The sequence below is a fragment of the Marmota marmota genome, unplaced genomic scaffold (genome assembly GCF_001458135.2).
Source record: "Marmota marmota marmota unplaced genomic scaffold, marMar, whole genome shotgun sequence".
NCBI lineage: Eukaryota > Metazoa > Chordata > Mammalia > Rodentia > Sciuridae > Marmota > Marmota marmota.
In genome coordinates this window covers 7225655-7252716 of record NW_026000174.1, presented here as the reverse complement: position 1 = coordinate 7252716, position 27062 = coordinate 7225655, and the positions used below count along the sequence as shown (strand labels likewise).

At 34.5% G+C, this 27062-nt stretch overlaps 1 protein-coding gene across 13 annotated transcripts in view; it reads right to left on the bottom strand.

Moving 5' to 3' along the window:
• The window catches only part of Tenm4 (teneurin transmembrane protein 4), a 2842490-nt gene extending 2816520 nt beyond the window's left edge, over positions 1-25970 (bottom strand). For 12 of the 13 annotated variants that reach the window (XM_048789141.1, XM_048789145.1, XM_048789157.1 and 9 more), the window contains exon 1: positions 25691-25970. The gene's annotated coding sequence lies outside the window, so the exon portion shown is untranslated. The remainder of the gene's footprint in view (positions 1-25690) is intronic. The other variant, XM_048789160.1, reaches the window with a different exon arrangement.
• Positions 25971-27062: the final 1092 nt, after the last annotated feature.

The window sequence follows — 27062 nt, the reverse complement described above, 5'->3', positions numbered from 1 at the left end:
GTTTTTTTTTTTTTTTTTTTCCTTCTTGACTGGCTGACGTTTTACTTTCTTTTTTTTTATTGGTTGTTCAAAACATTACAAAACTCTTGACAAATCATATTTCATACATTAGATTCAAGTGGGTTATAAACTCCCATTTTTACCCCAAATACAGATTGCAGAATCACATCGGTTACACATCCACATTTTTACATAATGCCATATTAGTAACTGTTGTATTCTACTACCTTTCCTATCCTCTACTATCCCCCCTCCCCTCCCCTCCCATCTTCTCTCTCTACCCCATCTACTGTAATTCATTTGTCTCCTTGTTTTGTTTTTTTTTCCCATTCCCCCCATAACCTCTTATATGTAATTTTGTATAACAATGAGGGTCTCCTTCCATTTCCATGCAATTTTCCTTTTCTCTCCCTTTTCCTCCCACCTCATGTCTCTGTTTAATGTTAATCTTTTCCTCCGGCTCTTCTTCCCTGCTCTGTTCTTATAAGTCTCTTTTCATTCTTGATATACATTAAGGCAAAAGACAATTGATATAAGTAGCTGCCTCAAACCAGCACTTACCTAGGAGCTGCCTCCTCCCCTCAGCCTTCCCTTTGCAGTCTTGAGTGAAACAATGTCTGCTTTAGAATATTTACATTTATAAATTTGAGATCAGAATTTATTATTATCTCTGATGCACTCCACACCATCTCTTTGCTTAGCACCTCCTGAGGGCCACTGAAATCTATGGATAAACCTCATTTTCAGCAATACCTATTATTATTTTGCCTGAGTAGTGCATTGGCAGGGTTGGTCTCCTGGGTGTGCAATGACAGTCTTTGTACAGGGAGCCACCCTCAGGAAGGTCTCACTTGGGGTTTAATGTTCTGCAGTTGCCAAATTGAAATTGTTAATAAATTGTTGATTTTGTGAAAGTGAATTCCAATAGGGCAAAGGAATGTTCTCTGGGAGCTTAAAGATTAAGCTCAAGGGCATCATAACCTCTCTTGAAGCCTCACTACCTTACTGCCTTCCCTGAAGTGAGTTTTCAACTGCCTGTTTCACTGATACCTGGATTTGACCTGCCCCTTCCCATGCCATCCAGTAACCAAAACCACACTGCATATCTGGCAGGGGCCTGGACATGGTATAGTTGGGATTAGATATGTGAGGTCTATTTTGTGGGGAAGGAAGAGGGATGGGAAAAGCAAGGAACCAAAGAATGAAATTGATCAAATTATGCTATGTACATGTATGAATATATCACAGTGAACTATATATGTATATATAAAGCACCAATTATAAATAAATAAATAAATAAATAAATAAAAAGATCAGAGAAGAGGAGCAGAGGGAGAAAGAAGAAGATTGAAGTTGGAAGTACTGGGGGTAGAAATGGAGCAAATTACATTACATATTTGTGGGAATATGTCAAAATGAACCCCAGTTCTAGGTATAACCATAATGGACTAGTGCAAATATTTTAAATTTTTTTTTTTAAATTGATCTATGGATAAACCTTATTCTCAAAAGGTATGTTGTATAAGGAGATTCTGAAACTTTTAGTTTGCAAACTCAAAAATCATTCTACTAAAAAAAAATTAACAAAGTACAGTAATTTATTTTCTAGAAACAGAGTCTAATGCAGTATTGTGTAGATTTGAGATTACTATTCTCACCTTTGAATTTAACCATGTGGTATATTAGCCCTTTCCTCCATAAGCAGTCTCCCAGGGCTGCCCCATGTCTATCTCATAGTGCTACAAGAAGGAGCACAATGTGAACTCACACTTGCTGTGAGTTCTGTCTCTGTGCCAGACAATCTGTACCTTCACTCACTGAATTCTTGCAACAAATCAAGAGGTAGGCATTGTTGGCCTTGTTTTCCAAGCAAAGGTATCAATGTTCAATTTGTTAAGGTAAAAAGTCGGTTTTCAGCTACAAAGTGAGACATCCATTCAGTGATGACCTTAATGAGAAACCAATCATTTAGAGTGATTGGGTCTTTGTGCTTTAATACTGTGTGTTTTAATTGACCTATCTGCCCTCCACATCCACATATATTCTGTACTCCTGGCAGGAGGAGCAAACTATTGCTCTCAGCACGTCCACATGGTTATCTTGAAAATAAACGGCAATGCTCAAAGCGCACACCTCAGTGCTATTCTCAGAGACTCATAATCGAAGCCCTTCCTGTTTCTATTAGTGTTTGTTGATTGGAAGGCCTCTTTCTAACACCAAGGCAAAAACAGTCATGGAGAACACATTTTCAGTTAGGAAAAAAAAAAGAAAGAAAGAAAGAAAAGAAAACTGGCTGTGTTTGTCCTAGAGAAGGACAAAGATGTTTTTCATTAACCTAACTCCTAGCCACACCAGTGTTCCTTGTGCTGTGTGTTGCTTAGAAAAGAACTTTTCTACCCCTGTACAAGTTCAGGTTCTTGGGGGAGGTCTCTTGTACTTGTTTCCTTACCAAGTGTGGCTGATGTGTTTTCCCTCAGAAACTACTTAGTATTTTATAGAGCCTTTGAGGAGAAAATCTTGTAATGCTAATTAGCTAATTTACAAACATTAATTACCCAATTCTCAAAAGAGATATGGATAAAAAGTAGGCTACTCTATGCTAGTTCAGCAATGGGAAAGTTCTAGAAAATAACTCACTCTGTCAAGGTCATATTCTGTGTCAAAAATCTAGGAAGAATACATGCAAAAAAAAGAAAAAAGACTAAACTAATGGCTCCACTGAATCAAACTACATCTCCTCTCCATTCCAAGCAGAGATCTTACTTCTGTACACTCATTGCCCTTATAGAAAGCCACAATATTCCATCCCTGAAGCTGCCCTTGTGTGCTGAGATGCAGAAAAATGGATCAGAGACATGACAGAAGATTGATGGTATCCCACAGACAGAAGAACAGAAGCCAGAATTTGAAGTCAAGTCCCTCTGATTTCAAACCCATGTACTAGACCACTTCACTCCTATGACTTTAGCACTGATTTCCCAAGTGGATAAATACAGTTAGCCTAGCCAGGTGTGGTGACAAATGCCTGTAATCCCAGAAACTTGGGAGGCTGAGGCTGATCTTGAGTTCAAATCCAGCCTTAGCAACTTAATGAGGCCCTACCTCTAAAAAAAATATCTAAAAAAGGCTGGGGATGTGGCTCAAACCCAGGGGGTGAGCACCCCTGTGTTTAATCCCCAGTACCAAAAAAAAAAAAAAAAGAAGAAGAAAAGAAAAGAAAAAGATACTTAGCCTAGCTTCATGGTTATATGGTAGTCAAAAACCATGGAAATTAACCTGCAAAAACTAAAGTCCAGAGAAGGGGAGTTCCAGAGTAATAAGACTAATCCAAGTCTTAGAAAGTGAAGAGCAAAGGAAAAACTCTGATTAAGGTTGTAATGAAGAGAAAGAGAAAGAGTGGGAGGAAGGGAAAGGGAGAGGGAAGGTGTAGAAGAAGGGTACAAAAAGAGAATCTGCAAAGGGAGAAAAGATCAAAGAATTGGAGAGAATCAATGATAATATCTATAGCTAGAACCCACCCTTGAATTCAGTTAGACCAAACTATCCTGTTACTGAATCTGAGAGCTTCAGTGATCCTGTAACTAAAATAGAGTCCAGTTGCTGTTTCTTATGGATGAATGTAAGCAATTAAAACAAAAGTATTGAAACTTTCAAAGATGCATAAAGGGTTTTTTCATGATTCTGTTAAAATATGACTGCAGGCAAGTTGGAATCCAGGATATGTCTACATTTGAGTTGAATATCCAGAGAATGACTATGTTTGAAATTAAGGCGAGGGTAGTTTTAATTATCTCTATTGTGAAAAGATTTGCAAGTGATTTGCAAGAGCTTGAAACACAAAGCAACCACTTCTTTCTCAATAAAAAGAGGGTATGTTGTTTTCTATAGTAGATTTTCATTATTCTCTATATTGTTATAATTTCAGATTCAAGAGCCATGTTTGGCTTTACAAAATAAATAATGTGTAATGTGAATGGATTCATACTATAAGGGGGCAAGAGTGGAAAACAATTTTACCTTCATTTCCTTTGCTTCTGTTCTGAAAAAATGACCAGCACTATTGTAAAGTAGTTATAATTTGGTCAGGTCATTCATTTGACCAAGTATTTCTACCATCCCATCATTTAGTAAGCCATACATCTCCTTCTTATCCTCTTTCTCTTTTGAGAGAGATTTATTCTGCTCCTAAAACAATGGGGAAAAAAAACAGAGGAATCTTGAAAGGGAGAAATAATAGATACCTCAAAGGATTGATGGAAAAACTTAAAAATTATTTTAAAATGTTACAGAAAAAAGACACCCAGCCTAGTTTCTGAAACATAGCAGACTTTTTATGGTTTTATGCCTAATTAAGATCAGCTCCAACTTCCTGTGCATGTTCTACTACAAACCAGTTTGCTTATCTAATAAGTAAAACTGTAAGGTAATCTGCAAAGACTTAAAAATTAATAGTCAAAATTAAATAAAAGATTTGATTTAAAAGGAAGCCAGTTAACATAGTAAGCTACCTCTATTGTTAAGTTTGAGTTTTAGAGTTCCAAGTTGGTACTGGATCTGCTATCCTGGAATGATAATGTCCAAAGCAACCTGTATCTAAAACACTATAGGCTATGAGCATACAATAATAGAAGGTCATTCGGAAGACTCAGTCTAGTTAAAGTGTTTTTGTTGTATTTTTTGTTTTGTTTTGTTTTTTTAGATATAACCCAGTACAATAGAATTATATTGTAACATGGCTCATTTACCAAAGGAAAGCCTTTAGCCACCCATTGGTCCATTCTAGGGTTTCAAATTTCAAAAGTAAATAAGGAAATGTTCCTGCATTTTAGTTGCTCATAATTTTTGTTTTAAGGATTTTATTGAGTAGGTAGAAGTGCAATGCTAAATGCCATTTTCATACAAACTCAAATATATCTCTGCTAAAAACATCAATTTCAAGTTAATCTTATCACTAATATTCATACTATAAAGATGCTTATCAAAAATTAGAGTTGTGTATCACTACCATACACATTTGGGTCATTTTATTTTATTTTTTGGTACTGGTAAGTTAACCCAGGGGTGCTCAGGCATGTTTTAACCACTGAATCACATTGTTGGTCCTTTATATATTTTCTTTGCTTTGACACAGTATCTCTATAAGTTTCTCACAGCCTCACTAAATTTCTGAGGCTTGCCTTGAACTTGAGATCTTCCTGCCTCCATCTCCTGAGTTTCTGGGATTACAGGCATGTGCTACAACACCCAATTGATTTTCACTTATTTAGGATATTTATTGAATGTTTACAATTTTAAATATGATACAAAAATCAGTAAGAATAAATAAGTTAATAAATACCCATTATGGACCAAATCCTAAAATATGGCATTTAATCCTCACAACTCTCCAAGAATAAGAGACTAAATGGAGAAGCTGGCCATTGACTTGAATCACAGTAGTCTTAGCTTACAGAAAAGGTGTGTATGTGTGTGTGTATTTGTGTGTTTGTAGGTGATTGGGGTCAGGATAGAAGTTACAAGCGTTTGGCAGCCCCCAAGCCAAAGAACAGGTAGAAACAAAGGCTTTGATATAGGAAAGTATTCAGAGGACAGTGTTTTTAGGGTCTGAATTATCACTGGGTGATTGGAGCACGTGGTATATGTAAGACAAACTCCATCCATAGCAATAAATTAAAAATAAAACCAAACAAATTTATAGGGTGGTTTTGAATGAAGCATTATCTTATGCACCAATCTGGAGTCTGCTCCACACTAAGTTTTGAACAAATCCAGCATGTGCCATGATATAAGAGTCTTGCCTCAAATGATCAAAACATAATTTTCCCATCTAGAAATTTAAAAATGGAAATTGGTTTCCTCCATTGACCTGCGGATTGTAGAGCATAATGAATCCTTGACTTTTGGCACCATGGCTTGATACTCAGCTCTGAGCAGATTGTCCCCTTCTTGCCTGTATAAGAGGATTCAAAGGTTCTGTGTTAGCCACATGTGAGGATTTCAAAGTCAAGAAAAATACTGTTATATTCAAACCACTGGAAGAAAGGACATTTTACTGAGACAGGATAAAGCTGTGGGATGAAACAATGCAAATGAGACTATGCAGCAGGGATGAGCAGATTGCCCAGCCCCCCACTATCACAAATATTCTGTTGTCACTAGTGTTTTCTCTCTCAAAAACTAGATAGAGGAGGCTGGGGCAAAAATATAGACCAGCTCAGCTAAAAAAAAAAAAATTCTTTTCTTCAGCTCTGTAAAAGAAACAAGGACCATAGATGATCATGGAAACAAAAACAATATAAACCAAAGAATGTCAGAGTGAACTGTTTCAAGGGAGTCAACTTATGCAACAATTATTGACTAGAAACATGGCATATTTGGTTTTTATAACCTTCTCTCTTTTCAGAAATATTTGAGAAAAAAACTTAAAAGAGTATTCTCACATCTGCTATTTCATGGAGTTCACCCTAAAGATCACCAGAATCCACTTATCTGAATGGGAAAGCTTGTGAAATTTATCTGAACTGTAGGAGTACCTAACAAACACAGCATCTATGTTGCAATGAATAACTTAGGAAGCATTCTCTTTAAATCTGATAGTACAAGAAAAAGTTCAAGAGCTGAAAGAAGGTTGACTTGAAACAATTGACAGAACACTCAAATCAGTTGTGAATTTCTCCTTATGTGATCACTGAAGCCCAGTCATTCCTGCATGTTGAAAGCTGCAATTTTAATCATAAATGAGTTTTCCTCTTGTAAGTGAGGTTATTTGAAATGCAAAGCAATACTAAAACCGAAAGAGAAAAACTAACTGCAGTTGCTCTGTGGATAAAGGAGGCTCAGATGTCAGTACTTGTGCACTTCCAAATAACAAGGGCACGCTGGCTGATCTCATCTGATTTTACAAAAGAGATATTTTATGATATTATAATTACATTTTTTCTACATTTCTTTGTTTTTTTGTCTAATTTGTACATCCTAAGCCATACTCTGCAGGAAATAAAAATAAAGTAATAGAGCATAAAATAGCACTTCCTGAATCTTATCCATGTCATGGAATTTTCAGTCACTCAAATTCCTTTCAAACATTTATGATAGCCTGTATGGTAGAGTCTCACACGTTCTAAAACTAATTGCTTATACTACTCTACCAAAATTATATTCTTTGGTTCTTCGTAATAAGAAACAACAATAATAAGTTCTTTACATTTTAATACTAAAAGTGCAGAAATTGCTGCAAAATCTCAGGGTAGAAAACTTAGAATTGTTAAGAAGAGAACAATCCTAAAGTTCTCTGCCCTTGTTCTCTTTAGCCAAGGTTATTGGCTCCAACCCTACCATACACTGGTCCAAATGTCCCTTAAGGATTTGAGTCTGCCAGCCCTATCACTTTTTTGTTAAGGTTTTCCCCCTGTGCTTCAGATGTTAGGAGAACCATCTAAGTGACAGATATCAGACTCTATTTTTGGTCAGCCTCCCATCAGTTCCATCTGTTAAAAGATGCAGGTTAAAATTATTCTCTCTGTCTTCCAAATGAGCCTGAGATGTATGAATGGATTCCTATTAAACTTCAGGTAATTTTAGGCAAACCTTGTAGACAAGTTGACACAGAAGACAGTGACAAAGAAGACTGGATGGTTCCTGATATCAATTTTATAAACTATTGATAAAAAGAAGCATTAAGCAGATGATCATGCAAGTGAGCAGAGCTGTATCAGAATCAATGCACTTTGAAGCCCATAGTCAACCTAGTCTTATAGATCAATAGGTCAATGAGAGAAGGTCAGATAGAACTTACATCTAAGCAGGAAAATAGTTACACAAAAGTAGTTTAAGACCATTTAGAAGGAGGCTTATAATGATTGAGAACATTTAAAGGTATAAAATTGATGTTTACACTACAATAAGTAAATGCTTTATATAAGTTGTAATTATATTGGATTATTATATCTGTCATTTAAATAAAATGCTTAGAAGGTAACTTCAAAATAAATAAACCAAGACATATCTTGCCTATTTCAGAAGGATGGTTTTATTATTTTTGGAAAAAAAATAACTTTCTATATAAATGCATGAAATTTGCAAAATCCTGCACAAGCAGGGACATAAACTGGATTTTTTCAGAAGGAGGAATGTTATTTTACAATAATATGTTTTTCTCCATTATCTATACCCTTTCATTTAAGAAAGCATATTTAATAAGCAAGCAGTCACCTTGGATTAAAATCTACTCTAAGAAAATGTCAACTTCAATATTGTGAGTACTGAGTATGTGTGTACCCATAAAAATAATTCATATTAAACATGCTGCTTAGTGGTCAATATCAATGTGCCTGAAATACTTCTTGGATAAATTCATTTATCCAGCATCAAGTACATATGAACTCAGAGTCAATATTGAAGTACACATGAAATCCATCGTATTTTTAAGGCTAAAATTTTAATTCTGTGAAATAAAATGGGAGTAATTGGCACGAAAATCAATGGATGTACTTATAAAGTATTTAATACATTCCAGCACTGCTTGATGTTTACTCACATGTGCTCTTTCATTTACTTTGCATAGAATCCTTCAGAGTTAGGTTTTGTACTGATTTACTAACTAACATCAAACTTCAGTACAGAGAAGTGATAATTTTCAACCCCATGAAGTAGTAGCATCTGGGCTGTGTCATGACCTCCAGAAGGCCTACTTGCTAAAATTAGTGTTTCTTCTCCTCATATGCATATAGAACTTAAAGTGAAACCATACTATACTTATATGCAGTATTCTGATTTTCTCCAGTGCCAATTTTATTGAATTTTTTTCTGAAATAACAGAAAACATTCCTTAGAAGAAGAATGTTGCTGGTGCCTGCATGTCTTGGTCATGCTTATTCAGTAATATTACAACTAATGGCAAAGCAATTTAGCTATTTTTTCAATAGTTTCTTCTTAATATTAGATGTGACATAGGGTTTGTAATAATGATGTCAGGGAAGAAGAGGAGTAGTCTCAAAAAATGAAACATTAGCAGTTATGATTGGCTTTGAAAGATAAATGTTATCTGGGCTGAATGAATGGAGTCCTTCCTTCTTTGAACATTTATTTAGCTCTTCCTAAGTGCAAGGTGCTGTGACAGGTTCTGGGTACATGGAGATGAATGAGACACAGAGTTTGCATACTACTGGAAAAGGATTAAAGATAAAAGACAACAATGGTGCAATATTATATAAAAGAAGTAAGGAGAGAAAAGTTTACATATTCCAGGTAAATATGCAAGAGGTAAGGATGCTTGAGCAAGTCTGAACAGGCTGAACCATGTGTTCAGAGGCAAGAGATATGGACTTAGTAGAAAATGTGAGCAACTCCCTATGGTTGGAGCACAGTTGTTCTTGAGAAAGTGGCTGTATGTGAACCTGGCCAGCAAAAGAACCAAGGTCATAGAGGAATGGGCAAGGCCCAAATAGCCGTGGATCCCTGAAGGATTTTAAGTAGAGGGCCACATAATCCACCTTACATTACAGAAATTTCACTTTGAGTTCATGGCCAGATCAGTTCTGTATTCTAAAAGTTCCCAAAAGACTTCTTAATAATCATTTTTCGCACAGTATGACATTATTTTTAAATTATCTTAAGATGTTTAGACATCAATCAGTTTAAAAATAAATGGGCATGTAATATATTTCTGAGTTAGTCTTGGAGCACTTTAGAGGAAATGCATAAGTATGTAATGAGGCCAAGTTGCCAACAAGGGTGCACATGTTCTGGAGTCCAGCTGGCACGTCAGCAAGCCTCAGACACCAGACAGATGTCTTGAAGCACCTGCCCACCAGGCCCAGAATACAGCCTTCATGAAGAGGGTGAGTATTTTGCAAGCAATCCTTTGGGAAAATAAAATAATCAAAGCTACCTCTTCTTATTTGCCATTCAGTACAGTTAAAATTAGAGAAAAAAAAGAAAAGAAAAAAGAGAATTGTTTTAAAAATTCATTAAGGGATATGTTTCTTAAACCATGAGTTTTAGAAAATTAACTTTTTGAAAGTTAAGTAAACTAATAAAGACACCAAATTATAATAGAATAGTCCACATTTCCCTTTACATGGTAAAGGAAGCATAAATATATTAACAGATATTGATATTCCTCAACATATTAAATATACCAGATATTTTGTTTAACAGATGGGACAACTTTAATTTTGATGTTTAAGTGACCTGGGGTTATGAGATAACAGATTATTTTCCTAAAATATGTGGCATATTCAGCTTTTGTTAATTTGGGGAATCTTTTTATAAGTTTAGTTGTAACTTTTGTAGTATAAAGCAAAACTTTATTGGCATTTTAGCATATGCCTATCCATATGGGTGAATGTGATAAACTCTGTGGACAAAGTTCAAGGATAAAGTGGATTAATCTCCTGTGTTCTTGCTTTGACCTGTTTTGGGGGTTTCAAAGATTCTAAGATCCAAATGCCCTTGTGTTCAGAAGAATCATACTTTCTATAACTCTACAAAAAAAAAAAATACTCACATCTTTTTTTTTTAACAATAAAAACAATGAAATTCTGTGTAAGTACATAATTTTGCCCAGACCATTCCAAGATAGCTTGGAAAAGCATCATTCATTATCTATCTGCCTGAAAAAGTTATGTTTTTCTACTATCTAACCCAGGATTTACAGGAGTCAGGAAGATTTCTCCTTCAGTTGACTAAATTCTGGATGCTTTCTTTTTGTCTTCTCAGGAAAATATAGAGATAATTGCCTCCTCCCCTAGGAATTTATATATTCTAACAGAGTTGTTGCAGCTTTCCTGAGTCATTCGTAACTTTTTTTTCTCTCTCTCTCTTTTAGCAAAGAGTAAGGGTCAATTTACTGCAACACAAATAGGAAAATACTTGTCCTCTCATAGCTCCTTCTCTGTTTCAAATCACCTCCTCTTTGGCATGACACTCTAATAAATTTTAGTCTTTAGACTGATATTCATGTAGTACCTTTTTTTAAACTAAAGATATTAAGGGCTCCTATATCAGATACAAAATATCTGAAAAACTCAAAAACTAATTCCCAGTCGGACTTTTCTCCTGCCAAGGGAAGCCCACCTGTGGACAAAGATTTCATGCATTAACCAGACTTCGGGACCCTTGAGGCAAATACATGCTTACATACAATAATGTTGAGAATTGAATATTCTCAGTTAGAAACTGATTAGCTTCAGCAGCTCATGAGTATAGCTTTAACCTAAGAGAAGTGCTGGTAGGAGAAAAAGTAATTAAAATCAATTTGGAATGATATCAGTGGGATAGATTATAAAACTACAAAGTAAAAAAGAAAATTACCTAAGGAAATATTTGTATAAGTTAGCAATTAAATACCTGGTAGAAGCTTCTTTAATTATAATATTTAGAAATGAAGTAATGGATGTTCTGATCAAATGGAATTGGTCAGTGATACTTATTCACTAATTGTTTTTTATTTGAATGTGTATTTTTTGGCCAAGTCATGTTCCACAGAGCACATATTTAGTAGAACTGATTTGGTGGAAGAGAACACTGGACTAGATTTTGTGTCAGAAAAGTCTTTTGAAGTCTGTTTGGTACTAACCTGCTATTTGAGCATGGACATCACACCTCCCTACTAAGGGAGGTGACATGGAAAAGTGGCTTTTAAAATGTGGTCCCCAGACCACCAGACTCATCATTATCATTCCAGAACTTGTTAAAAATGTAAATTAGTGGGCTCCACTTAGACCTGCTAAATCAGCAAATTTGTGCATGGGGATCTAGCAATTTTTATTTGATAAAGGTCCACTGTGTATATCTGACCACCTGAAAATTGATAGCTGCTGAACTGAATTTCCTGTAAAGGGTTTTTTCTAACATCAGTATTCTACAAGAGCTTACCTTATCTTTCAAGATAATTCACCATCAACTTCAGGCATTCTTCTATAGCCTATGTAGCTCACAATATAACTAGGGCACTAAAGTGGGAAAGGATCAGGAACTGTTCATTAAGAAATTAAATATATATGTTAAGTGAGCTACCAATGGCTCCTGCTTAGACATACTGATTAGGATGCATTAAAATGAAAGAGATAAATTTTGCAAAACATTTCAAGTGCTAATAAAAATTCCAACAATGAAAATACACTTCCCAAAGAAGTGAGATTTTAAGGATGTTAAAACAGAAGAACTGGGAAGAGTTATAAAAATCCATATATTCCAGCTATCTCACTTTGCCAATAAAAATCAGAAGCACAGATAAAAGAAGTAAATGATTTCAAGAAAGAACATGTAGCAAATAAAAACAGGATGATGATGCTGAACTTACTTGCAGTTAGTGATTTAAAAATTCTTATTCAACTTATTAAATTGACATGTGGAGGGGAGGTTAAGACAAATTAGTTTCTATATGTGGATAACTCTGGTTACTTCACTAAGTAATTTGGACATAGCTTTAAAACATTCATGTAGGAATCCATTCACCATGTCACTGTCTAGAGACATTTTTGGAACTTTTAGGATTAACTTTCAACTTAAAATTATCTGGAAATGAGTCATGTTCAATCTATTTCATCATATCTTGATTTCTCATTATACCACAAATCAGAAAGTCAGTCTCAGATCTCTATAAATGGCTAAATTTTATGTAATCTGAGCTACAGAAGACTAAATATCTGTCTTTAGGTCTGAAAATAATACAAATAGTTTTCCAATAATTAAGAAAGCGTTTCTTTATGAATTCCATTGAATTTCTCATAAAATATTGTTGGGAAAGACGATGCAATTAACCTGCCTCTTGAAATGGTAATAAAACATACTTTAAAAATAAATTATCTATTTTGATGTTCAGTCATTATATTGAACATCTTAGATGCCTCATTATTTAATGAGGCTTAAGAGTCCCTTCTAGTGTATACCATTTTTTTAATTCATTTAAAATTATTCTGTACTTATTATTTGTCTGGTTGTTGTACCACACCCTCAGAATGTATAGATCAATAAGAAAATATAAGTCTTGCAAGGAATTCACAGTTTGAGAGAACAGGAAAATATTCTAATCATTTTGATGAAATTAACTTTATATAAACCTGAGCATATTCCCAATTCATCAGTACATTTTAATGACCAAATCCATGACAAACTAATTCAGAATTGCTAAAATGACATAAATTATAAATAGTTATAGCAATCATTGGATATTTAAGCAAACCATAGGCAGGACTCAGTATGAATTAATGCTTGAGTATTTTTTTATATTTTCAGTTAGATAACTGATTGTATTAACATACTATTTCGCTCTTCTTTAGTGCAAACTCATGAGATAAATATTATTTATATCATAGGTAGAAAATAGAAAAATCAGGAAACTTTAGTGATTTTTCAAAGTCATATACCAAGTAAATGAAGTAGCCAGAATTCATAGTTAGATCAAATTCTGAATGTAAGTTTTTCTACTCAATTAGAACTTGTTACTTTTTTAAAGAAAAGATAGATAGAGTGATAAAAGAAGGAAGATTAAAGGACAAAGAATGAGACAGAGAAAGAAAGAGAGAGGAAGAAATTGTAGGTGTGAAAACGTCCACATATTTCTTCATATATTCATATTCATTCTTTCTTATTTTCATATAAAAGCAAGGTATTTAGTCACTTTGATAACCTAATAAATATGTGTGAACTTAGACATTATCAAATTTCTGAGGAATAAGAAATTTGGGCCAACATGGAAATATAAAAAGTGAATTTTTTAAAATTTACTTCTACTACTTTTTCAACTTCGAGTCACATAGATATTCCAAAATATGTTACACTTTCTGGTATTACTTGATTTTAATTTAAATTATAATGCTTTTAAAAAGCATGCCAAATAGAACAGAAAAGCCATAGAAAGCAGTGCATATCACTATTTACAGAACCAATTTTTAGAATTTGAAGAAAGTTGGAATGTTATTAGTATAACTTGCTCTTGCAAAAGCATAGAATAATTTATCACTTGCACAGACTGGCTCTGAGTAACCATTATGATGAATTTTGCAACACCTCCTCACAGGAGTCTGATTCTTTGTCAGTTTCAAAATTATTCTTCTCTTAATGTTCCTTTTCCTATAGGGACTCCCTATGAGCATATGCAGAGAATCAAAACTTTGGCCATAGAAAGAATAATAGAATTTTTCTCTTACCAATGGGGAAAAAACTAATTATTTTTAATTGTAAATCAATAATATATTTTTGGAAGACTGTCATTTTGCCATCTTTGTAATTAATACTGTTATGGTCCATTTTTGATGTGATATATCTTTGGGCATCATGTCCCTTCTTGGCTTAAAAATTCAATAGGACTTCTTAGTATGGGATTAAATACTTTACACACATGGGTATAGCTTACATTTTGCAATATACTTTCTTTGTCCTTCTACGTATTTTTCTTGTATTCATCTTTTACCTAATTAAAATAAAGTGAGAGGAGGGCAGAAGAATTGGTTCTTGTATCTCATGTGTCTAAAAATGGTCTAGTCCCAGGATCAATTCCTTTTATCCTGTGGATTTCTCCTCCAAAATTGAGGTCAATAGTTGCAACAATTGTGAAACTTTCTTCCAAAAATTGGGTACTTATGATGTTAGTGTCTTGTTTTTCGGCTTTGAACCAACCACATACTTTTTACAAAAGTTTTGCCAGTTGTCCAAACTTCTGAGCTCAGAAACCATGTTGTAGCCTTCTGTATAATGCTAGCATCCCACGTAGAGATGCCATGCACATGTTAGTGTGTAATGATCTAGAGAATGAAGAATTATCTTTAAAAAACAGTAAATAAGTACTTATTTAATATTACCCAGTTGAGGCATATAAACATGATAATGAGCCAGACAGTCTAATTCAAATATCATCCACTACACTAATTCTTCTTACCGACCCTTGGAAAAAAGTCTTAAGAGTAGTTTAGACATACACATTTCACTCAGGAGCACTTGCTACAGTACAAGCTTTATAGTTCAGTAACTAGAAAATACTGTGCTAGAGATATATCAAGGAGCTCAGAAATATTTACATTCTGATCCTGTATCAATTATCATTTAAGCTGTGATCTTTTAGTTAGGATTTTGGGGACTTTTTTTTAAAAACTCCTAGGGCCTTAATTTCCTCATCTCTGAAAGGAACAACAACAACATATAAAACATAAATATGATCTCATTGGATTTATTTGAAGATGAAAATACATAATGCTTATGAAGTACCAAGCACAGAATCTGCCACATAAAGTACCCAGTTAAGAATAAATCTGATATACGCAACACACTACCAAAACTTAGAACCCAACACACACATCCACACACCAGGCTGCTTTCTGTCCAAAGGCTACATTTGTCTGCTTAGGAATTCACATAGCAACCATGGTGAAAGACAAAGGGGAATGAGGCAGTGAACTAAAAAGAAAAAAAATGGAAACTGAGTCATAGCAAGGGTTTTTTTTAAAGTAGTAATTTGAATATTAAGATTGTGCAAGACAATCACATGAGTTATATGAGTTGCTTATAGATTCTCTCTTTTTTCACTGCCTGTCTCTGAGGCTGTCTTTCACATGTCATATTAACTGAACACTTCACATCTTGTGGCAGAATGCTGTGGGAATGCTTTATTCTGACCATTCATAATCTATCTGAATTCTGATCCTGATTTCAACTCCCTGTATCCCTGCAAAGAGACCATTCAAGTACTCAGCTCTTGAATTACAACCACAGCCTCATTGTCCAAGCTTTAGGTTTTTAAAAACTCTCATCCATTTTATGCAATGTTGTTTTCTAGAAAAGTTTAGCCAAGCGAGGGACTTAAATTATGCACAACCCAGAGATATTAAAAGAAAAGACAGTGAAAGATAGTTCTATATTTTCCTTAAGTTAAGGTATCTAATTGAGGCTGTCTTAGAGAAATTTGGAGAAACAAATGTGTTTTAGGCCACCAAAATCAAGATATTGATGGTCTTTCAATATCTTCTGAAGGCGTATCTAATGGAAACCAAATTTAACATACACTTGTCCACAGCTTGTGAAAAATACTTTTGTGAATTGCTAGTTTTACTATGTTGTTGTAAATTGCATCGTCTAACTAGAGAACACTGATGCTAAGAGACAGATTTGTTTTTACACATTCGTATAATATTCAATTTCTGAGTTTATGTAATAGTTTCTCAAACTCCCTTGATATTTCCCTAGCTCACATTCTGGGTTTCCTCTCCCTACAGCAAACTGCAAATACAATTGAAAGTAAATCAAATATTCATCAACTTAAAAAGATCTCCTCACTTATCCCCAGGGGACAGCTACCGGGAGAAATTCAATAATATAATACTTTTTAGAAACAACCCAATATACTAGTATTGACTATAATATTCATTTGCTATATGTTGTCTTTATCTTTCTAGAATCCTATAATGTATATCTTTAGTGTTTCTGGTTTACTTTTGAAAAAATAAATTGAAGTACAAGCCATCTCTCACTCAGATGACTTTACATTAAAAAATCTGGCAAAAACAATATTTCTACCTATTGGAAACCTGCCTTGATTTTTATTCTTTTGTAAATGATAATTTCACTTTTCAATGCTTGTTCTTCTGTTTTTCTTTTCCAGACCAATTCTGATTATGCCTCATGATGTCTTCTGAGATGCTTTCTACAATTCAAAATATCAGAGGCAGTCAAGTTTTGAACTTACTATTCTAGCAGTGATAGACTGTCCTGAAAATTGCATAAAATACTATTATATTTATCAAATGCACTATTCATATCAAGGCTTCCTAAAACTATTTATTGTGTTTTCTTAACTGAATGTTGGGTCAAATGTCTGATGGTCTTAAAATAGATGGCATAAATCTGATTTAATTGTATTTTATGCAGATTTTGGAATAAAAATTTTTAAACAGGTAAATTTACCTCTCTATATTTTTTTTTCCATCGAGGCTAAATCCAAGGTTGAGTTGATATTTCTTTAAGTTCTAAAAATACTTTTATAAAGCTAATTTAGTATTGCCTAAAATAAAAAACAGTATATGGAGAAGTGGGTCCACTGCCTTGAGCCAATGATATAATTTTTAATAAAAACAGGGAAGCCAAATTACAAAGGTTTGCTTCTAAGGAAAAAAATATAAAATTGACTTATCTGGTAAATGGCAACACAAATATAGGCCAGCCATATTGAAATTAACAAGAGGTAGGAGTTGGTTACAGAATGCACACCTGAGCTAACTATATATTTTAGTCAAGGATGACAATAAAATTGTACTTGGTAATTATTAAAAAAATAATTAACATGCATGGAGTTTGTATAGATGGGCAATGATGATGATGATGATCATTATATTCGTACTTCAGATTGAATCCAGGGGTGCTTTCCCACTTAGCATCCCAAGTCCTTTCATTTTTTACTTTGAGACAGGTTCTCAGTGAATTGTTTAGGCTAGCCTTGACTATGTAATGCTGCCTCAGTCTCCTGAATTATATATAAATATATGCCTTCATGCCTAGTTTGTGTAGATTTTTAAAAACAAGTAGTGATTATTAGAAGCCTGGACTTATAAGAAGTCATCCCAACAATGTAATTTACTTTCATATTGGACTTCTTTCTTTATTAAAGATTCATTATAAGAGGCAACAATTTCAAAAAAGATTTGATAAAGTCTCAAATGAGGTGGACCCGTACTTTTTGGATTAAAGCAGGTAGAATAAAGGGTGCACAGTTAGAAGGATTTGCTGTTTAATCACTGATGACAAGTAATGGGAATCATTACATCTTTGTGAAAGTAGAGGGAGACTTTGTAACAGGCTGTTGGACTCCATTCTACTCAAAGTCATAGGTGCACATACAGAGTACACAGAAGACTTATTCATTAAATCCATTAATGACACAGGGCTGAGTAGCTAAACTAATTGGGTCACATTACAGATTCAAGGTTTAAAAAGGCCTCAGTAGATACAGTATAATAAGCTGAAATTTATTTAATTCAAAAATCCAAGTACCTAATCTGCACAAAGCATAGTAGAAGGCACTCAGTGTTTGCCAATCTGTTGTAATTATAGAAATCACTAGCTAAAAACACTAATTTTTGTGCACTGTCCCCAAAACCCTAAATCAGACTAACCTTCAAGGGAAGCTATTGAATATCCGTTATTTTTAAACAGTTTGGCAGTAAAGTTTTATTTTTGTGATGGTTTGATAATACTGATCCATGTAAAAGAGCCCTTAATCTCAAGAAATTTACAGAGGAGGCAACACACAAAATATCTATAAAAATTTATTGTAAACACTGATGGCTATAATCATGGGAAGGTTATTATTAAGTGTTATCATTATTATTTTTGCCTCTAGGTTATTAGGAGGGATACAGATAATGGATTTAAAATATTGAAATTGGTTTTGGCTAGAAATGTTAGTAAAGACAAATTGCAATAATTCGTTAATTTTCTATCTTTTCTTTTATTCCCCATATTTTTTTAAAGGCAAATAGTAGTTTGTGTATCATTGGAGGGGGGCAGTCTTTGGTGTCCTTTAATGATCTTCTCAGGAGCTATTCTTTTTTATTTAAAGCTGTGTTTAGAGGATGAACTAAATTTGCTGAAAAGAAACCAAAAGTAAGGGGAGACCAGGAGACTTAAGAAACATAAGTCATTCTTTACGACAAATGTGCCACCCATGGCAAGCCCAAGGGAACCTGGATGATGTGGTCAAGGTAGTCAGTGCCATCAGAAAGACAGTGAATTTCCCATGTCCTGCCCCTGGCATGTTAATATGCAAACATGGAAGTCAACTGATGCAAACATGGTATGGTATTTCCTGTTTTTTGAGTGTTTTTTTTTTTGTTGTTGTTGTTGTTGTTTTGTTTTATTTTGTTTCTTCATTCCTCAAGTCTTGAGCTGGAGACATTATATACCCTAGGTTATCCTATCTCACTTAGATTCCTTGGAACAGAATAAGATCCAATTTACCATTTGGCAGACCTGCTTGAGCCTGCCAGAAAAGCTGTTAACACAAAATCTCATCAAATCAAGATTCGTATTTAGATTTGCCAAGGAAATGTTTTATATCCAGTTACTGTACAATAAAACCTCTAGAATATGAGGCAGCCAGATATGTATATTATTTTTCTTTTTGTACTATAAATATTTTCTTTTCAGTGTTGTTACATTTGAGAGCAGTGAGGAATTCTGATACTGGAAGATAATTCTGAGGAATTACTAATACTGGAAGAAAATTAAATAAATAAATAAATACATAGTGACTATACAGAACCATTCAATAATGCACTGAAAACCATCAATCTAAAATTAGAGAAATCCTTAAGGACATGATAAAGCCATTGTTGTAGTGTATTTAAGAAGACATTGCAAAAAAAACTGCTTGTGCTGGGCATGGTGGCTCATGCCTGTATTCCCAGTGACTCAGGAGGCTGAGGCAGGAGGATTTCAAATTTGAGGCCAGCCTCAGCAACTTAGAGAAGATTTAATGAACTTAAGGAGATCCTGTTTCAAATTTTTTTTTTTAAAAAATGAGGGTACTGGGGATTTGTCTCAGTGGTTAAATGCCCCTGGGTTCAATCAGCATTACAAATGAAAGAAAGAAAGAAAGAAAGAAAGAAAGAAAGAAAGAAAGAAAGAAAGAAAGAAAGGAAGGAAGGAAGGAAGGAAGGAAGGAAGGAAGGAAGGAAGGAAGGAAGGAAGGAAGGAAAGAAAAGAAAGGAAAGAAAGAAAGAAAAAACAAAAAGGACCACTTGTAACTACAGGATGAAAGGTTTCATCTCAATGAAAAGAAAAAAAAATCTTTGAAGTGGTTCTAAAAGTCACATATTATTTAGAATGATTAAGTACTATCCTATAACTTGAGTGTATAAGATCATTTATAGTCACTTTGAAATGCTTAAATTATGGCATAGATAGAAGTGAGATTTTTAAAAAAATTACTGCTTTTAATTAAATAATAATGAAAATCATAAACATTATAAAATTAAATATATAAACATATTGATTAGTGAATATCACCTTTGAAAATTAGCCTAGATAACAGGAGTGTTTATATTGCTACAACTGCCCTTTCACAGCTTCTATTGACGTACAGTGAATAGATACTAAGTTTTCTTCAAAGCTAGGAATAAGCAGAAAAATCTGTTTTTCTGAGAAGAGTGCAGGCTGTCCCTGAAGGCATATGCTTAAAGCAGAAGAGCTGAAATGTCCTCAGTCTCTGAGACAAACAAGGAAGGTCCAAAAATATCCCCGCTCTTTAAACAGGTTGATTTTTTTTTAAACCTGGTGTGATTTATGCAGAGAAACTAAAATATTCTGGTTCATCAAAAGTCTGATTTACATGCATTTAAAGGACATTGTAGGAAATAATTAACAAAATGTAGCACAATTCAGAGAGTGAATGTTGACTAAGGATTTTTACAGCCTTAAATGGAAAACCGGAGGTTAAATATTATATAAGTACATGAGATTGTTGGAGAAATAGAAAACAAGTGAGAAGAGGTGTGTGTTAGAGATTTGCAAAGTTTCATGATCTGAGCTTGTGGAAAACGATGCTTTATTCCTTTTACTCACTTATTTTCTTTCAATGAGTGAATAATTGTGTTGTTTTACTGGCCATCAACTTGGAATACATTAAAATGGTTACAGGCGTATGTTCATATAGTAAACACAGCAAATTCTAGCTTTGAGACTTTGCAAAGAAAGGGACACTGGCTTGTGAAAAATCAAACTATATTCTAAGTTAAGATCATATTCCCAATCACCACATACATAGGTAAAATCTCAATTGAAAATTTATAGACATTTTAAGGAACATCTAACATTTAGTAGTAATTTTTGAAATGTTCAAATATTCAAAATTTTTACTATTTTAATCTTTTCTTTTTATTTCCTCCCAATTATATGGGAGCTGTTACATGATGAGTAGAAATGTTTTAGTGTATCTGATTCTATTCTAAGAACATCAAATGGAACAAGGCAATTGAGTTTCTCTGCACCATTTAGGTCTCCAAATGAAACATTAACTGATAGCTTCCAGAGATTAAATCAGGAATTGCTAATTTCTATTTGTATTGATACTTTAAACTATAGAAGACTTATTTGAAAAGTTATATCCAATGACATCCTTTCATTAAATACATGTGCGAAGTGAATTATTAGTTTACACAAGCAGATTACCCAAATAAATGACTACAGTTGAAGAACAGTGTAGATGAGATGGAGCCACCCAAAGAGAGAACTAATTCCACACCTAAAGAGCAAATCACCTCACAGAGTCCCAGCCAATATGTTCCCTAATAGTACCATTATCAAATAGTGAATTAAGGAATTAACCAAATTACCTACTATTTGACTTCACAACTTTGTTTTCCTTTTGATTCAAGTAAAATGGAAAACAAACAAACAACAATCCTCCTTCAATGTTATCTTCCTCTCATGTGCACCTACTTATTCTAAATGAGCAATAACCACCTGAAATAACTGCATCCTTCATTTGATTAGTACCTCATACTTGCCACATGCATTTAGAGACTTCTGCTTCCCAAGGGCATGACCTCCACACCTTTACATCCAAGGAGTAAATTTAGGTCAAGAGATATGCCCCTAATACTATTGCTAGTGCTGGTCCACATAATAAAAATACAGGTCACTTGAAAAAAAATAAGTAAACTAAAACAAATGCTATTGCAACACTTTTATTATATTAGCTAGATTATAGTATTAAAAACAATAGGAAAGAATACCTAATATCTCTATTTTCATTTAGAATAAAAGCATAATATGTGTGTGCATGTGTAGGTGTGTAGATTTATTTTGTTTCATTTCCTTCATATGTTTATATACACATATGTGTTTATATATATTTTTATATTCATAGACAAATGTTTCTGAAGGTACTAGCAAGCAGATATATTAAATTGCGTGTATGAATACAACCTATCCAAAATACAGTATACGTACTGTGGGGAAACATGAATTATTTTATAGTGGTATGTTGATATTTAATATTCACAAGTGTATATAATGTATGTATCATGGAAAACAACACAAAAAGTTTTAAAACATGCATACAAGGAACAGGTGAGAGGTGAAAAAGTTCATAGCAAGTTAGAAAATGAAGCATAAAGTGATGAAATTTGTAGTTAGATCAAAAATTTATTTTAAAATCAGAAAAAAAATTGCTAAATGCTACTTCCATAAAAATCAAATACCTCTTTAAAACATAACAGAAAATTAACAATTTCCTTCTCACCCATCAACTTGGAAGGTGAACTAACAGTATCAAAATTAGTGTTCTTTACCACTAGGTGGCTCACTTTCTATACCTAAGTCTGTGCAAGGTGCCTCTGTGGCCCCAGAATTTAGAGGCAGTAATATTTCTACTAGAGAGCATAGAAAAGAGAAAAATGATGCTTTCAGAGAAAACCTGAAGTCTGAATAAAGCAACATCTGAGCTAGAGCTAAGACTCTCCCTGTTCTTATCAGAAATGTCCTTACAGAATCAGAATAATTAGAAAAGTTGGCTTTAGACTAGATACATTTCAAAAACCAGATGGAAACCTGTCTAATAACCATTCTGTGTCCAAATCCAAACAGTTGCACATTTTTTTCCCAAATGCATTCACAACATATGACAGATACCCAAGGGAAAAAAACAGAATCAGAGACACAATAAAAGCTATAATCTAAAATTAAAACAATAATAAGTCATATTATGTATTTCAACTGAATTTGGAATTTAAATACCAGGGAAATATGCAAGCAAAGATGGAAACTTTAACATGAGGTGGAAGTTCACGTTCCTTGGTTGGCAAGATGGTTCTTAGCAGTCAGTCCCTTCACCAAACTGGATTTTAGAAGAGATAATAGGGCAGTAGCCATAGAAGCTTACAACACTATCCAATGTATTGCTATAAAAAGCCTTACCATCTGGAATTCTGACTCTCTTCAATATTGAAACTGTAGAGTATTTTCTTCTCTTCATTTTAATTTACAGCTATCATTCAGTGCATCCAGTGAAAGGTGTATACAATCTGCCATTGTTAGAATTAGTGTATAATCCAAGGCAATTTGAGGAAAATCAGCTTGTGAGCATAACTACATGGTTTACTTGGTGTTCAGCACCTGTTTGAATTTTATGAAAGTTTATAGATTATTTTATATTATTTTTCCTTCCTTTTGGTTGTTCATCATAGTTCTATAAAGTCATCATGCATATGTAGATCTGTGGCTCACACCATTGGCTCTAACCCACTCACTGGTGAGAATTGAAATGTATGCAACCTAACAACACTGAATATTGCTGATAACCCAACTCTATACTTAATCCATAGTATTCATTTATTTCCTTTATTAAAAAAAAATAAGGAATCCCAAAACACCAATTCACCAAGCTAACTAGGAAAGGCTATCAGTTGTAGGAGGAAAAATGTGTTTAAAAACTAAGAAGGCTGGTGACTAGGAGCCATTACAGTGACAGAGGAGTCATCACCTCTGGAACCAAACAAAATGAAATTGATTCCCTCTCAGCAAAGACAGTTCAGAATGGTGATCCATAATGTGCAAGCAACTGGCCTCACAAATCTACATTAGAGAGAAGGGTGAGTGACTGAGACCTTGTAAGAAATTGCAAGAGCCTACCTGTAAATGGATTGTGAGATAGCTGACACAAAAGCTAACTCAACAACTGAAGTACATTACATTTCACCTCCACAGAGGGCCTGGTTAAAAATCACATCTTTGGATGACTGAGTTGGCCATATTTGGCAAAAGAAAACCAAAAAGAGGGTATCTTCTCTCTTTCCAAGTTTCCATTTCAAATTTAGCCCATCCAACAACAACAACAACAACAACAACAACAACAACAACAACAAACTTATGTGTGCCATATCTCCCTTGCCACTTCTGATCTCCTGATTTTTCTAGGAGCAGCGTCAATACCATACCATCAATTACCATGGGAAAGCTATGTGAGCAGGTTTATTTAAGGTTAGGTATGAATCAAAACATGAAGTAAGAAAACATAAAGTTGTGCTCCCTTGGTGTATTTGTTATTATGTAGAGGACTATAGGATCTACTGAGTCAAATTACCTTATGAATATCCAGTGTAGAAACTGCAGATATTTTGGGAGCCAACAGCAGTACCTCCATTTACCATTTAACAAATGTTAAACTCTTGTTATAGACTGAGGGTCTCCATTGAGTGATGCTGAAGGATCTGCTGCATTGAACATAACTGACAAGTGAAGATGGAAACCCTTCCCTCCTCCACACCACACTGGGGGGCAGGTTCACAAAGCCCCTTGGGCTCCAAGGGTGGGCCCCTAGAGTTAGCAGAGGAGGTACCTGACCTCAAGTGGTGCCACAACTTTCAGGCAGAAAGTTAGATCTACTGAAGTTGTGTGCTGGGATCCCACATGAGAACTCAAGCATCCTCATAGAGAGAATTCTTATCATGATTTGGAGGCATTTCTCACAAGAGTAATGAAAAGAGACAGTAACTTCATAACGTACAAAGTGATGCTTATAAAATGAGTCACAAAAAAAAAAAACTTTGTCTCTGATTAATTGTCTGTTTACCACAAACTCCATTTACAGCCTCTCTCCTGGGCTCAGTGATAACTTGGAGTTGCCACAGTTCAGACTTGCATACAGGACTGATGTCTTGAAAACATTTTCTTTATGATCACTTCAATTTGATTAGTTAAATCATGGTAATTAGTGTCTCACAAATTTTTGTGAGATGATATACATGAAATAATTAAAATAATATTAAGGAGGAGGAATGTTAAAAGTTCTAATTTTTTCTATCAATTTTTCTTAGAAGTTTTTCTTAGAAAACATGTACAGTCAAGGAGTGTTAGGGGCAATAACACTAATAAGATTAATATCAGTAAGGCAAAGAAACTCGGACCAACAAACTACAGTTTTGTTTGGAGAAAGAAACTAAAAGATCTCAAAATAGGACCTTAGATCTAGTTCATTTTGGCAGAAAAAAATATCCTCCATTTAAGTCTTTATCATGTCAAATAATCAGTTTTCTCACCTTACCACAACAGACTACTTATATCAACCCCAAACATCCCTTCTTCAAATCCACATCATTGAGATCTATATAACTGCTCAAATAGATGAAAAGATATTTGATTCCTGGCTTTCTCTGACAAATACAGCAATTTGCATGAATATTAAACTTCTGTGATTCAGCAACTTTCACTCCTGCCTATACCACTGAATGTTAAATGCTGAAGAGTTTGAATCCATAGCTCCCACCAGTTGGCTTTTATTTTAGAAGACTGATGTATGTTTTTCCCAGCAGAAGGAGAGAATATTTAAAGGTCTTTAAATTACACGTGCAGAGTTGCATAACAATTGTCATCTAACTCAAAGGTTAGAATCACACACTTATGCTAAATATGAAGTTGCCAATGAATCACAAAATGAGGCTGAGGCTCATATTTGCAGACTATTTGTAAGGGTGGGGAGAGAGAAGTGGAGTCACCGTCTGCACAAAAACTTTAATCAGAAAAATCACTGCTGAACTATCAAGCACTTAACTATTCTGTCTTCTTTAGTAAAATGACTTTCTCAGTCAAAGTAAATGCTGTGATTACAGTATACTGATAAGAAATTTCAAGAGCCTACCTGAAAGTGGATGGCGAGGTAGCTGGCACGTAAAGAAAGAAAGGAAGTAGAAAGCAGTCTTACCTTGAGCACGGAATAACCTCCTCCCTGGCAGACTGGCTTTTGGAAGAGGGTGCCCTCTTGCCAGGGCTGGGGAAGCAGCTGGAAAGAAGTGGCTGTCTGCCACTAGCTGTGACAGCTGCGTCTTACCCAGTGTCTCTGAAACTGGACTCCCGCGCTCCACCAACAAATCAGGATGTGGCTGCTGGTACCTCAGCCTAAGAGGCTGGGACTGCAGTTGCTAATCCTCACTTGAAGGGAAAGCGCCTGTGTGTGTGTGTGTGTGTGTGTGTGTGGTGCGCGCACTAACTGCCAACTGCCGGCTTCAGGCTGAGCCGATGTGTTCTGCATACTCAAAATGCTCATGCAGGGAGGAGGCTCCTCCACAAAGACCCCAGCCTTAGGGCTCAGGAATCACAATCCACTGACCTTGCTGCTGGGATTCTGGCTGAACAGCTCACTCATCAATAGATTCAACAATCAATCAAATAAAGGAGAGGAGATCAGCTTTAGATAGAGACAAGTGATTATTTCCCCATAAGCAACAAAATTTAAAAAAAAATCTCTATTCAACACTTTATATCTAGAATTGATTTTTTTTTTATTTTAATCTCCTATGTCTTCAGCATGAAGTCTAATTGATGAGCCTCTAAGTTAAAACTTTTCAGAGTGTTTGTGCACGATAGGGTCTTACCTAGAAGCCAATATAAAACATGTATTCCACAGGGATCTGTAGATACTGATTTAAATTTTAGCAATCAGACTATAATGGTTAAAGTAATAAACTATTTTTGAAGCCAGTTACTCAACATTACAGTGAAAATGCTTGGGTCTAGAGGCAGAATCTGGGTCCAAATTCAACCTCAGGTTTCTTAGAACATTTATTGAATGAAAATTAAGGGGAGAGCCGAGTGCTAAGCAATGTGTTAATAATAATAATTTCTTCTAAGAAGCACCACTATAATTTAGCAACATGATATTGAGAAAGTCAGACAAACTTGTTGAACTTCATGTATTTCATCAGTAAAATGAAGGCGATTTATACGATGAACCAGGCGTTTAAAATGTTCATGAACACATTTATAAACTACAAATAGATAACAATAACTGTGACAATTTGAGATTAAATTGCCACAAGACATGCACACTATGCTATGAAACTCAAGCCTTTTCAAATTCCCTAAGTGATGTTAGAAAGTTTCACTACTGAACTCTCTGACAATCCTTTTGATGTCAGAGTCTAGAGCTGACCTATCTGAAAAACAAGGGAGAACTTGACATTCAGTATATACCTACTTAGCATTTTCTATCACTGCAAACGACTGGAAAGCTAAGGCTAAATATTTTGGTCTGACAGTCACAATATAGACCAACCTCAAATTATGGCAGAATTATG